General features: G+C 38.5%; 2 pseudogenes; both read right to left on the bottom strand.

Annotated features, from left to right (window-relative positions):
• LOC119516030 overlaps positions 1–12,754 on the bottom strand; it is a 600,140-nt pseudogene that overhangs the window by 159,377 nt on the left and 428,009 nt on the right.
• LOC119515708 lies at positions 1,926–10,215 on the bottom strand (annotated as a pseudogene).

Here is a 12,754-nt window from a genome sequence, read left to right as displayed (position 1 = left end):
TTTTTAATTTCAGTCTTTATTTGAGCAGTATACTAGTGGTGAAAAACATGATTCCTCTTCATCATCCAAGCCTTTTGAAAAAAAGGGGGATAAATGATTTGCAGCCACTCATAGACTATATAATAACACCTGTAAAATATATTGGACTGTTGTACTCTTGATTCTCTTTGGACATATGCTCTTGAAGGCCACTTCACTCAAAAGTGTTATCAACAAGAAAGCTCAGATTATCACCAAAAGAAAACTGTAAAATAACAACCACTAACTGTACTGTATATATTAAATTGGAGAATTGTTTTTCTCCATTTTATGCTTTCCTGTAAATCTAATCTATTTGATGTTATTTCACACTTGGAATAGTGAGTGGACAACAAAAATATTTTCTGAAGAACTTTGTAAATAAAGTTGTGTAGCATACAATGACACTAAAAGTTCAAAGTTTTAAAATTATTTTCTTCAAGAAATATATTATTAGTATAGCAGCAAAATTCTTATTTAGTAAAAATGGGTTTGAGGGAAGAAACAGTAGTAGACCTTAATAAAGAATTTTGGAAGAAAGAAAAACTCCCAAAGGTTTCTGAGTTTTGAGGTAAATTTCTTATTTCTTTATGATACAGTCCATAGTTTTAGAGCTGCACATGGCTCTTTCAATTCATCCTCTGATTCTTCATAGTATCAATTGTTTTTACTGTTTAGAGTATCCTGCAGGGTTGTGTGGTATAAGTTTTATAGTGCATGTCCTCATTCTTTGACTTGCTTGGGAATGGATAATTACAAGTATGAGTCCAGAATCTCTTGACTGAGTCTCATAGTTTAAAGGTAACATCACATAGTATTTTCTTCCCAATTTTTTATTCTTTGTTTTTTGTTTTCAGGGTTATAGAATTTAAGTTAATGAAATTTAATCAATAACTAGCCTTCTGTTCAAGCTAAAGCTGGAGTTTGTAAACATGTTCATGTAGAAGACATGGTAAAAATCCAACCTGGAAATCTGAAATTTATCCCACATGCTTTTGTTTCTTTTAAAAATGATCTTGAAATTTCCTGTATGTGTATAACCAAAATTTTTGTATGCTTTTCATGTTGAGTCAGAAATCTCTTATGCAAAAATGCATTCAAAAGTTTATTGTCATTTCTCAATAGTACATGTGCACCTAGAAAAAAATAACTCAGTCTGTAAATCTTACTATGGGAATGCAACTGTTTTCTTTGAAATCAAACAACTGAGAATTCTCTTCTGGATTCACACAGTACCTTTACTGTCTTATCCAGATTGGATCCACTACTTCCTCACACTGTATAAGTTATAAAAGATATCTGAGGTATCAAATTTGCATGTGATATCTGTATTCCACCAGGTTGATAGTCTTTATAGTAAATAATCTCATACACTAAATTTCAGGGGATAAGTGTTGTTGGTACTTGATAAGAAAAATTTGATTAATAACTTTATGTTCCCCTTTAATGTGCTTGTATTAGTTAGGGTTCTCTAAGGAAACAGAACCAACAAGAGATATCTGTAACTATGATTTTATAAGAGTGTCTCATGCAACTGTGGGGATACACAAGTCCAAATTCCATAGGGCAGGCTGCAGACTGGCAACTGCAATGAAGGTGTTTGATGAACTCCTTGGGAAAGGCTTTGCTGGCTAGCAGAATATGTGAAGGTCCTCTCTCCTACCTCCTTAAAAGTCTTCAACTGATTGGATTAAACCAAGCTGATTGAATTCTCTCATTCTGGAAGACATGCCCTTCATTGATATAATCAGTCATAGATACAGTCAACTGACTGATGATTTAATAACCAGCCTTCTGATTTATTAACCAGCCACAAATATCCTTGCAGTAATGGTTAGGCCAGTGCTTGCTTGACCAGACACCTGGACACCATCACCTGGCCAGGTTGACACATAAACCTAACCATCATAGTGCCTAAGCTAAATAAAGAAATATTCTTTGATGGGGAAAAATAAGCTGATTTAAGTTTGCTACTACTTTCTTTAGAAGTTTAGTATCTATTTAATGGTTGATACTGTCCTGTAATTTTCCTTTCCTACCCTATCCTTGTCTGACTTGTCTGTTAAGATTATACTGACTTTATAGAATGACTTAGGGGTAATTCCTTATTTTTCACTATTTGAAGGAGTTTGCACAAAATTGAAATGATATATGCCTTGAAAATTTGGCAGAACATGATGCTAGTATTTTCATTAAAGTAGATACGAAGCTGCTCCTTTAATTTATTTAGTAGCTATAGGACCCTTGAGGCTCTTCTTGTAAGTGATTTTGTAAGGTCAATTAAATTTTATATTGGGATAAGGATACTAATAATGAAGACGTTGAACAAATAACCTTTAACAAGCTGAATTTATGGAAGTAGTATAAAATTACATTTAGTATTTTTCTCAGTTCTCTAGCATCCTTAAAGCTTGCTAAGATTCAGAACACTATAATAATAGCTTGCTAAACAGTGATAAAAATGAGATGATGCATTTAGATGTCAGCATCTCACAAAAGAAGATGCTACATCTAAATTCTGTCAGGGCCCCAGTTAGCAAGGTTCATAAAGGAGTGAAGACATAGGACAGGTTCACGGTAGCAAACCATTCCATTTTAGCACCGAGTGTTAGGCAGAAGGCTAATTTAAGTAATATTGCAATGAGGTATCAGGCTTATTTTTTTAATATTGTGTGATACATGTTGAGGGCCAAAGCCAGACTTATACCATCCAATGATTATCAAAATCAGCATGACAAGAAGGCTTGTATCAAATATCCAGACTGGAATAAATATGAGAAAGCAGGTCCAAGGTGCCTTCTCATCCAGTTTCAACACCAACATGATCAAGAAGAGTAATGTGAAAAGCCAAGTGATTAGTACTCTCTGGGCAAAGGACATTCTCATTTACACAGTTTAAAGAGTCTGTTGCAGAGTCCAGAAAACAGAAATATATCCTGGCAATTCTGTTGCTGTTGAGCAGAGAGGGGCACAAAGATCAGGACATTTGCCAGTTTAGATCCATGGCCTTTTCCACATTCTCCCTGCCATTCAATCCAGAAACTGTCGCATGACAATGAAGAAGCAACTCATTCTGCCTCTCTGAACATTTGCAGTCTTCTTGAGTCATGGCTGATAAGATACTTTCCTAGGACTCTTCATTTTATGTAAAATTCAATGGCATAAATTTATTTATTGAATTGTATTATTACCTCTACATCAATAAGTAATTTTGTGTGTGTATGTGTGTGTGTACAGACATACTTCAGAGATATTACATGTTCAGTTCCAGACCATCATAATAAAGTGAGCATCACAATAAAGCAAGTCACATGGACTTTTGGTTTCCTAGTGCATATAAAAGTAATGTTTACACTATACTGTAGTCTCACGGGTGCAATAGCATTATGTCTAAAAAACAATGTACTTACCTTAATTAAAAATTAATTTTTATTTTAATTGCTAAATTAAAATTTGTATTGCTAAAATGCTAATCATCATCTGAGTTTTCAGTGAGTTGTATTCTTTTTCTGGTGGAGGGTCTTGCCTCAATGTTGATGGCTGCTGACTGACCAGGGTGGTGATTGCTGAAGACTGGGATGGCTGTGGCAATTTCTTAGTATAAGGCAACAATGTAGTTTGCCACATAAATTGACTCTTCCTTTCATGCAGGATTTCTTTGTAGCATGCAATGCTGTTTGATAGCATTTCACCACAGTAGAACTTCTTTCAAAACTGTAGTCAATCCTCACAAATGTTGACACTGTTTTATCAATAATTTGAGGTAATATTGGAAATCCTTTGTTGTCATTTCAACAGTGTTCAATAGCATCTTCCCCAGGAGTGGATTCCATCTCAAGAAAACACTTTCTTTGCTCGTCCGTATGAAACAACTCCTCATCCATTAAAGTTTAATCATGAGATTGCAGCAAATCAGTCACATCTTCAGGTTCCACTTTGAATTCTACTTCTTTTGCTACTTCTACTGCATCTACAGTTACTTCCTTCACTGAGTCTTGAACCCCTAAAAGCTACTCATGAAATTTGGAAACAACTTCTTGCAAACTCCTGTTAATGATGATATTTTGACATCCTCCCATGAATCAGGAATTTCTTAACCTAGAGGTTAAGCCCTTGCCAGAAGGTTTTCAATTGGCTATACCCAGATCCATCAGAGGAATCACTATCCATGGCAGCTATAGCCTTGCAGAGACTTTTCCTTTCACTTGAACATTTGGAGGCCATTGTAGGGTTAATAAATGGCCTAATTTAAATATTGTTGTGTGTCAAGGAATAGGGAGGCCAAAGGAGAGGGACAGAGACAGGGGACTGGTCTATCAGCGAAGCAGTCAGAACACACACATTTATTGATGAAGTTTGCCATCGTACATGGGTGTGGTTCATGCTGTCTCAAAACAATTACAATAGTAACATCAAAGATAACTGATTGCAGATCACCATAACAGGTATAATATTAATGAAAAGTTTGCAATATTTTGAGAATTATAAAAAATGTGACACAGAGACATAAAGTAAGCACAAGCTGTTGGAAAAGTGGCACTAATAGATTTTCTCAATGCAGTGTTGCCACAAACCTTCAATTTGTAAAAAACTTAATACCTGCAAAGCACAACAAAATGAAACACAATAAAATTAGGTATCTATCTATCTGTCTATCTATCTATCTATCTATCTATATATGGGGGTTTCTTTCTATCTTTTTTTCTTGATCAGAATCCTCAAGAGATTTGTCCTGTCAAAGAAACAGCTTTGGCTTTGCTGAGCCTCTCTATGTCTTATTTTCATATATTTCATTTTTTAAAGTTATATGATTACTATTTCCTTCCTCCTTTGTGTGTATTTTCTTCTCTATCTAACTTTTTAATTTCGGCTTGTCATTAATTTTCAGTGTTTTCTCCTTTTCAAACATTTGAGACCATGTATTTCTCTTCTCACTTGATACATGAGAAGTCTATAGGAGTTTCATTCATCTTTTATTATAGAAATCCTTATTTCCAATGGTGTCAGAGAATTTGATAAGTATTATTTAAACATTTTGAAATGTGTTGAGTCTTACTGTGCTCCAGTAAATGGCTGGCTTTTACAATCACACTGTATGTTTTTGAGAATATGTTGCTTGATTTTGGGATACAGAATCCTATAGCAGTCTGACAGACCATGCTTGTGAATTCTGCTTTCATGCCTCCTATGCCTTTACTCATACTTTTCTGCTTGGCCTTCCTTTTTCCTTCTTGAGCCCACTCTCATCTGCTCTTGGCACCACATTTCCATTGAGACTCTCTCGAGGATACAATGGCCTCCATCTTGCCAGGTCCAGTTGTCAATCTTCAGGCTCATATGACTAGACCTGTCAGAAATATTGGCACAGTTGAGACACTTTCTTTTCTTGACCCTGCCCCACCTCTAAAAGTTGAAATCACCTGCCTTGCACCTAGGACTTCTTTGTTCTTTCCATAGCCACTTCTTGGCAATCTTGGCCAGACCCATAGCTATAAACATCTTCTATATGTTGATGGTTCCCAGATTTGTCTCCAATTCTGACTTTATCTTGAACACCATGCTCGTACATCTGACTGTGTACCAAGTATCGCTTCTTGATATCTCATGGGCTTTTCAAACATGCCATGCTGACTGTAGAGTTCTCAATTCCCCCATTTGCTCCTTCCCCATCTCAGTAAATCATGACTCTGTTTGTGCCCTTACTCAGGCTGGTCATCCAATGGTCATCAATGGTGAAATTTTGTAATTGCAGACACACACTCATCAGCAAACCCATCAGTTCTACCTTCAATGGACACCTGTCATGTGAACACTTCTCTTTGTTTTCCCACCCCTGAGTATCAGCCTCTTCTCTCATTTGTACTTCCACCATGGACCTGTGCTCCAACACAGTTCACTTTCCAATGGCACCCAGAGTCCAGCCCTCCAGGGACTTCCCATCAGTTCTGAGTAAAATGCAAAACTGGAATCAGGGTTAGTAAATCCTGGCACTGTCTGGCTCCTGGCCTCTCTTTCTAACTCCTCATCCCCATCCTGCCAACCACTCCCATGGCCCAGCTCCAGTTTTCTTGACACTTTTCTCAGTTTCCTGGTGCTATCCTAACAAAGTACCACAAACTAGGTGGCTTAAAACAACAGATGGTTCTGGAGACCAGAAGACTGAAACCTGTAGCAGAGAATTCTTTCTTGCCTCTTCCAGCTTCTGGTGGCCTGCCAGCAATCCTTGGGCTTCAATCTCTGCCTCCATCATCACATGGCCTTCTCCCCTTTGTCATTCCCACTGTGTCCAATTCTCTGTTTCTTGAAAGGATACAAATCATTTTGGATTAAGAAGACAGTCTATCTCAGTAGTCACATCCAGTGTGAATTCATTTAACTTAGTTAATTCCATCTGCAATAACTCTATTTCTAAATAAGGTCACACTCTGTGGTACTGGGGAATAGAATTCAACATATCTTTTTGGGGGGATGCAATTCAACTCATTCCTTCTTGAAAATGCAAAGCACATTTCTGACCCTGGGCCTTCTCATTTACTGCCTTATGCCTGGATGTGGCTGCCCTGACCCTGGGGTAGCCTCCCCATACTCCATCTAGAGCCTGCAAGTCAAATGTCACCTTCTCAAGGAAATGACCTTGAACACCCTCTAAAAGAGCACCTGGAAACTGATGCCCTTATCTGGCTTTGTTGTCCTTTATGGAGCATTTATTTGTCTTTAATTTTAACATTTGTCCCTGTCAGAAATGAGCACATGTGTGAGTGTCTCTATCTGAACACCATAAATATTTGCCTCATGAATGAATGGCCAATTGTTTGAAGCAAATTTTCTTTGATTATGTGTGACTTTTAGTGATTTTCATGTATTTTTATTGACTACATATTTCAACTCACTGTAAATTATCTCCCCCCATCCCACCTTTCCACTGAAACCTTTTTCTTGAAGGTTGAGTTTGTCAGGTGTTTTTCCAATGTTGCCTGACTTGGGCTCTTTTTGATTTCAGATGCTTTGACTACTCTCTTTCCTACAGTGTTTTACTTTGTTTATGGTATCCTTATCCTTACAGATATTTAAAATTTTGTAGGTAAAGTTGACCATTTTATGTTTTAAATATCCTAGCTTTGATGTACTTCTAAAAAAGCACATATTCACCCTCAAAGAATCTAGAATCTAAATATTTTCCCATGATTTATTCTAGCCTCATTTCTTATTTATATCAGTGCTGCTCTATAATTTACATCTTGTCCTTACAGGAGAGCAAGTATCCTGTCTCTTTTTTCTTTAATTTTTACCAATTCTCATTTGAGATCTTGTCTCAAAAACTATGCCTTCCAGAACATATTTAGCAAATGCCCAGCCCAAGCCCTGGGAGGAGGATTTGGCATGGAATCTGCAGAGACTTTCACAGTGGGGAGAGCATAACCTGGTGTCTTCACAGACCTGGGAGGCCTGCAGGATGTGCTAAGACCCTTCCTCAAAAAGACCCAGAGAGCAAGGAATCATTAAGCCTGTGCATGTGGTGGGGTGGTGAATTCCAACAGGCCAGAAAAACATTGTCAGACCCTTGATTTAGAAGTGGGAGGGTGTGTGTCCTGTTTGTCAGCACAGCTGGAAACAGATGTTTCTGCCCTGAGGTACTGCCTGAAACACTCATGTCCTGGCAGGGGATGCTGCGGTGATACAGTTGGGCTGCAATGTGTGCAGCAAAATTGCCCTCGGCCCCACATTTCACAGGGGCTGAATTAGGGCCTGTGGTTCCAGTTCCCAGAAAGGGAGTAAACATGGGGTCACAGGAAAGGAAGTGTCCCCATCTGGCCTGTCACATGCCTCCAGCCAACGCATTTCTGTACTTAGGCAGGAATTGATTGGCATTTATTTAAGATTAAAAAAGGGAAGTAAGGGCTGAAAGGCAGCTCACTGGGCTTTTTTCTGTTGAAAAATGTGTTAGAAATGTGTGAAATAACACCAAAGTCTAAGAGGTGCTGGGTTGTAGATGTTTAATCAAATAGTCATCTGTCCTTGATGGGGGTAGGGTACTTCCAAAGGTATGCAGTGTAAGACATTTGTTGATGATGATGTATATCATTTGTGTGTCTTGTGGCATTTTGTAAATATGTCTCTTGGACAGAAGAAAAAACATGTGCTAGGCCATTTATATCAAATCAGGCATTCACCATCCCCAGGGAAAAATCACTTAGGTCAGAAGGCCTGAGTGAGCTCTTTACTTTGACCAGCCAGCCTTGAGACACTCACCTAACCAGCTGAATATTCATTCTTTCATTCATTCAGGATTCATCTCAGCTGTTCTTGAGGCTGGGTGTACACTGTCTCCTCTCATGGGGTGTAGAGTCCAGAACGGGAAACAAGAAGAAAGAGAGAGCCGAGAAACTGATAAATTACAAATGGTGTTACATGAGAGTGGAGCTATGGCAGAGGGGATGGGTGAGGACCAGAGGAGAGGAAGGAGCTGGATCCTGGGAGATGTGGTCCCCAGAGCAGTGGAGGGCATGAGTGTTGTTGGTGCTTTGAGGCATGTGGCGGCGGAAGCAATGAGCAACGGCCTGTGACATGGTGGTGTGGAGAGGTTCAGGCTCTAGGCTGTACCCTGTGAGGTATAAATGAGCTTGATTTCATTATAGTTATAATGGGAAACAGTATCAGGCAGGGTTCTCCAGAGAAACAGAACCAACAGGATATGTGTCTGTATGTGTCTATATCCATATATACATCTATCTATATCCATACCATATCTTTATAATCTGTATCTATCATCTATATCTAAATCTATATCACTTATATCTATCTATATCTATGTGTCTATATCTATATGTCATTTATATCTATGTCTACATCTATATCTACATCTATATCTACATCAACATCTATATCAGCTATCCATATCCATATATAAGGAGCTGTATTTTAAGGTATTGGCTCACACAGTTGTGGGGGTTGACAAGTCTGAATCCTGTAGGGCAAGCCAGCAGGTTGTAAATTCCAGTTAGAGTTGGTGCTGCCATCCTCAGTCCATCACAAGGAGGTCAGCAGCCTGGAAACTAAGAGAGAAGTAGATGGGTTAGTCTTGAGGCAGAGTTTCTTCTCTCTCTGGATACCTCAGTTAATTGCTCTTAAGGCCTTCAAATTACTGGATGAGGCTCCCCCACATTATCAAGTGTAATCTACATTACTTAAAGTCACCTGAATGTAGTTAATCACATCTATGAAATACCTTCATAGCAACATCTAGGCCAGTTGTTTTACCAAACCAACTGGTCACCATCCACTTTACCAAGTGGATGCATAACATCACAGGGACCAATTAAAGGCTTTCAGCCAGAGATGCCTGATAGATGTATGTTTTAGAGAATTACATTCAGCTGTGGATTGGAGGTGGGCCAAACATGGAGGCTCATGGAACAGAAAGAAGCTCCAGGTGGAGGCAAGTGGCTTAGATTGCACTGTTGTGAGTTGTGATGGGGTGGCATGGGTCAGAGGATGAACGGGGTCAAGGACGGGCAGTAGCAAAGACTGTAGGGTCAAACATTACTCTGAGGTTTCTTGCTTGAGCAACTCAGGCAGATAGTGGTTCATGTTTGAGATGGCAGAGCCCAGGGGTGAGGTAGATTTCAGAAGGGTCATTCATTTGAGAATATTAAATTTGATAAATTTGTGACATGTTGAGGTGAATGTGTCTGGAAGTCAAATCGAACATATGATCTTTTAACCTAGGGAGGTCTGTGCTTTACCTATCACTGTCATTCATTCATTTGACAAATGTTTGTTGAACACTGACTGTATGCTGAAGTCTCCTTTAGGTGCTGGAGTTCATCAGGAACAAAAAAAAATCCTGTATTGTTGGACATTATATTCTAATTGGGGAGACAGATATTAATCAACAAATACAATGGGGAAGTGAATTCTATAACATAATAGAAGGTGGTAAGGAAGAAATTCCAGGCAGAGGGGTCAGGAGTGGGACAATAGTTGTACATGAGGTGTTAAGATGGGTGTCAAGAAGTGACATAAAGGAGGTGAGGCAGTGAGCCACATGAGTATCTGGCAGAGAGGCCACCTGCAAGGAGTCCACCAGGGCCCAGACCCTCTGCCCAGAGTGTACCTGTGTGCTTGAGGAGGGCAAGAAGCTGCTGCAGAGTGGGTGTGGGGGCACGTGGAAGGACAGTGGTTCAGAGCGGCTGGGGGCTGGATCATGGAGGTGGCAGAGATGCGGTTTCTAATGAATTATGAAACCCTTGTGCTGTACAGAGCCACCCTCACTGATGTGCTGAAAATAGGCTTCAAGGACAAAGAAGGATCACGGAGGCTGGTTAGGATGAGATTGTGGAACATCCAGGCACAATGACAGCTCAGACTGTGGTGGTAAAGCTGCAAGTGTGATGAAATGGAGGTTCTCTGGATATATTCTGAAGGCAAAGCTGACAGAATTTGCTGATAAACTGAAACGGAAATCAAGGACAACTCATATAATTTTTCCACTCAATGAATATTTGTTGAACACCTCCTATGTGCCAGGCACTGTGTTAAGTGCCATGTGAATAGTGGCACATGAAAAAGACAAAGGCCAAAAGTACATAACTGCTAAACAAGTCTAAGAAGTGATTTCCCCAAGTCCCTGAAGGAGTTGATTTATATATATATATATATATATATATATATATATATATATATATATGTATATTTTATTGAGATTTTTCACATACCATACAACTACCAATGATCCAAAGTATACAATCAATTGCCCATGGTACCATCATACAGCTGTGCATCCATCACGACAATTAATTTTTTTTCAATTTTTAGAACATTTTCATTACTACAGAAAAGAAATAAAGACAAAAATAATCTCAAATCCTCCCAAACCCCAAACAACTCCCCTCTTCTGTTATTGATTCATAATTTTGGTATAGTACATTTGTTACTGTTGATGAATGAATGTTAAATTACTACTACCTGTAGTATACAGTTTGCAATAGGTATATATTTTTTTCCTATATGCCTCTCTATTATTAACTTCTAGTTATAGTGTCATACAATTGTTCTAGTCTGTGAGAGAGATTTCTAATATTTGTGTAGTCAATCATGGATATTGTCCACCACAAGATTCACTGTTTTATACGTTCCCATCTTTTAGCTTCCAACTTTCTCCTTCTGGTGACATACATCTCTCTGAGCTTACCCTTTCCACCACCTTCACACACCTTTCAGCACTGTTAGTTATTCTCACAACATGCTACCATCACCCCTGTCCATTTCCAAACATTTAAGTTCACCCTAGTTGAACATTCTGCTCATAAAAAGGAATCACTCCCCATTCTTTAGCCTCATTCAATACCCTGGTAACTTATATTTCATGTCTATGAGTTTACATATTATAATTAGTTCGTATCAATGAGACCCTGCAATATTTGCCTTTATGTGTCTGTCTTATTTCACTCAATATGGTGCCCTCAATATTTCTTCATCAACCCATTTCTTTTAAGATGGTTTTGTTCACCCACCGTATATTCTGTCCTAAGTAAACAATCATTTGTTCCCTGTGTAGTCATGTATTAATGTATTCAGCACCATTGCCACTCCGCTATCTATATAAGGACATCTCCATTTCTTCCACAAAGAAAAAGGAAGAGTCAAAGAGGGCAGAGAGACAAAGAAAAAGAAAAGAGAAAGAGAGAGAGAAAAAAATGACAGCTAGAAAACAACAAAAGGAAAGATAACATTAACCTAAAGTAGAATAAAGAGTCATATAACATCACCAATGCCAGGATTCCCATACCTTTCCCCTCCCCCCATACGCATTTAGCTTTGGTATATTGCCTTTGTTATATTAAAGGAAGTATAGTACAATGTTTCCATTAATTATAGTCTCTAGTTTGCATTGATTGTATTCCCTCCCAATCCCACCCAATTTTTAACACCTTGCTATGTTGACATTCATTTGTTGTACCTCATGTAAAAACATATTTGTACCTTTTATTACAGTCATTGAGCACTCCAGATTTCCCTGAGTTACACAGTCCCAGTCTTTATCCTTCATCTTTTGTTCTGGTGTCCCACATGATCCCAACCTTCCTCTTTCAACCATACTCACAGTCATCTTTGCTCAGAGTACTTACATTGCTGTGCTACTATATCCCAAAATAGTTTTCCAAACCTCTCATTCCTGTCTTTTCCTTTCTGTCTGTAGTGCTCCCCTGAGTGTTTCCTGTAGAGCAGGTATCTTGTTCACAAACTTGGTCATGGTCTGTCTGAGAATATTTTAAGCTCTCCCTCATATTTGAAGGACAGTTTTGCCAGATATAGGATTCTTGGTTTGCAGTTTTTCTCTTTCAGTATCTTACATATATCATCCCCCTTCCTTCTTGCCTCCATGGTTTCTATTGAGAAATCTGCACACAGTCCTATCAAGCTTCCTTTGTATGTGATGCATCACTTTTCTCTTGCTGCTTTCAGGATTCTCTTTTTGTCTCTGATGTTTGATAATCTGATTATTAAGTGTCTTGGCATAGGCCTATTTGGATCTATTCTGTTTGGGGCATGCTGTGTTTCTTGGATCTGTAATTTGGTGTCTTTCATAAGAGATGGGAAATTTTCATTGATTATTTCCTCTATTATTGCTTCTGCTCCTTTTCCCTTCTCTTTTCCTTCTGGGACACCAATGTCATTTACATTGCTGCATTTCACTATGTCCTTAAGTTCTCAGAGACATTGCTTATATTTTTCC

The sequence above is a fragment of the Choloepus didactylus genome, chromosome 19, assembly GCF_015220235.1.
Source record: "Choloepus didactylus isolate mChoDid1 chromosome 19, mChoDid1.pri, whole genome shotgun sequence".
In the NCBI taxonomy this organism is placed as follows: Eukaryota; Metazoa; Chordata; class Mammalia; order Pilosa; family Megalonychidae; genus Choloepus; species Choloepus didactylus.
This window is presented reverse-complemented; position numbering and strand designations above follow the sequence as displayed.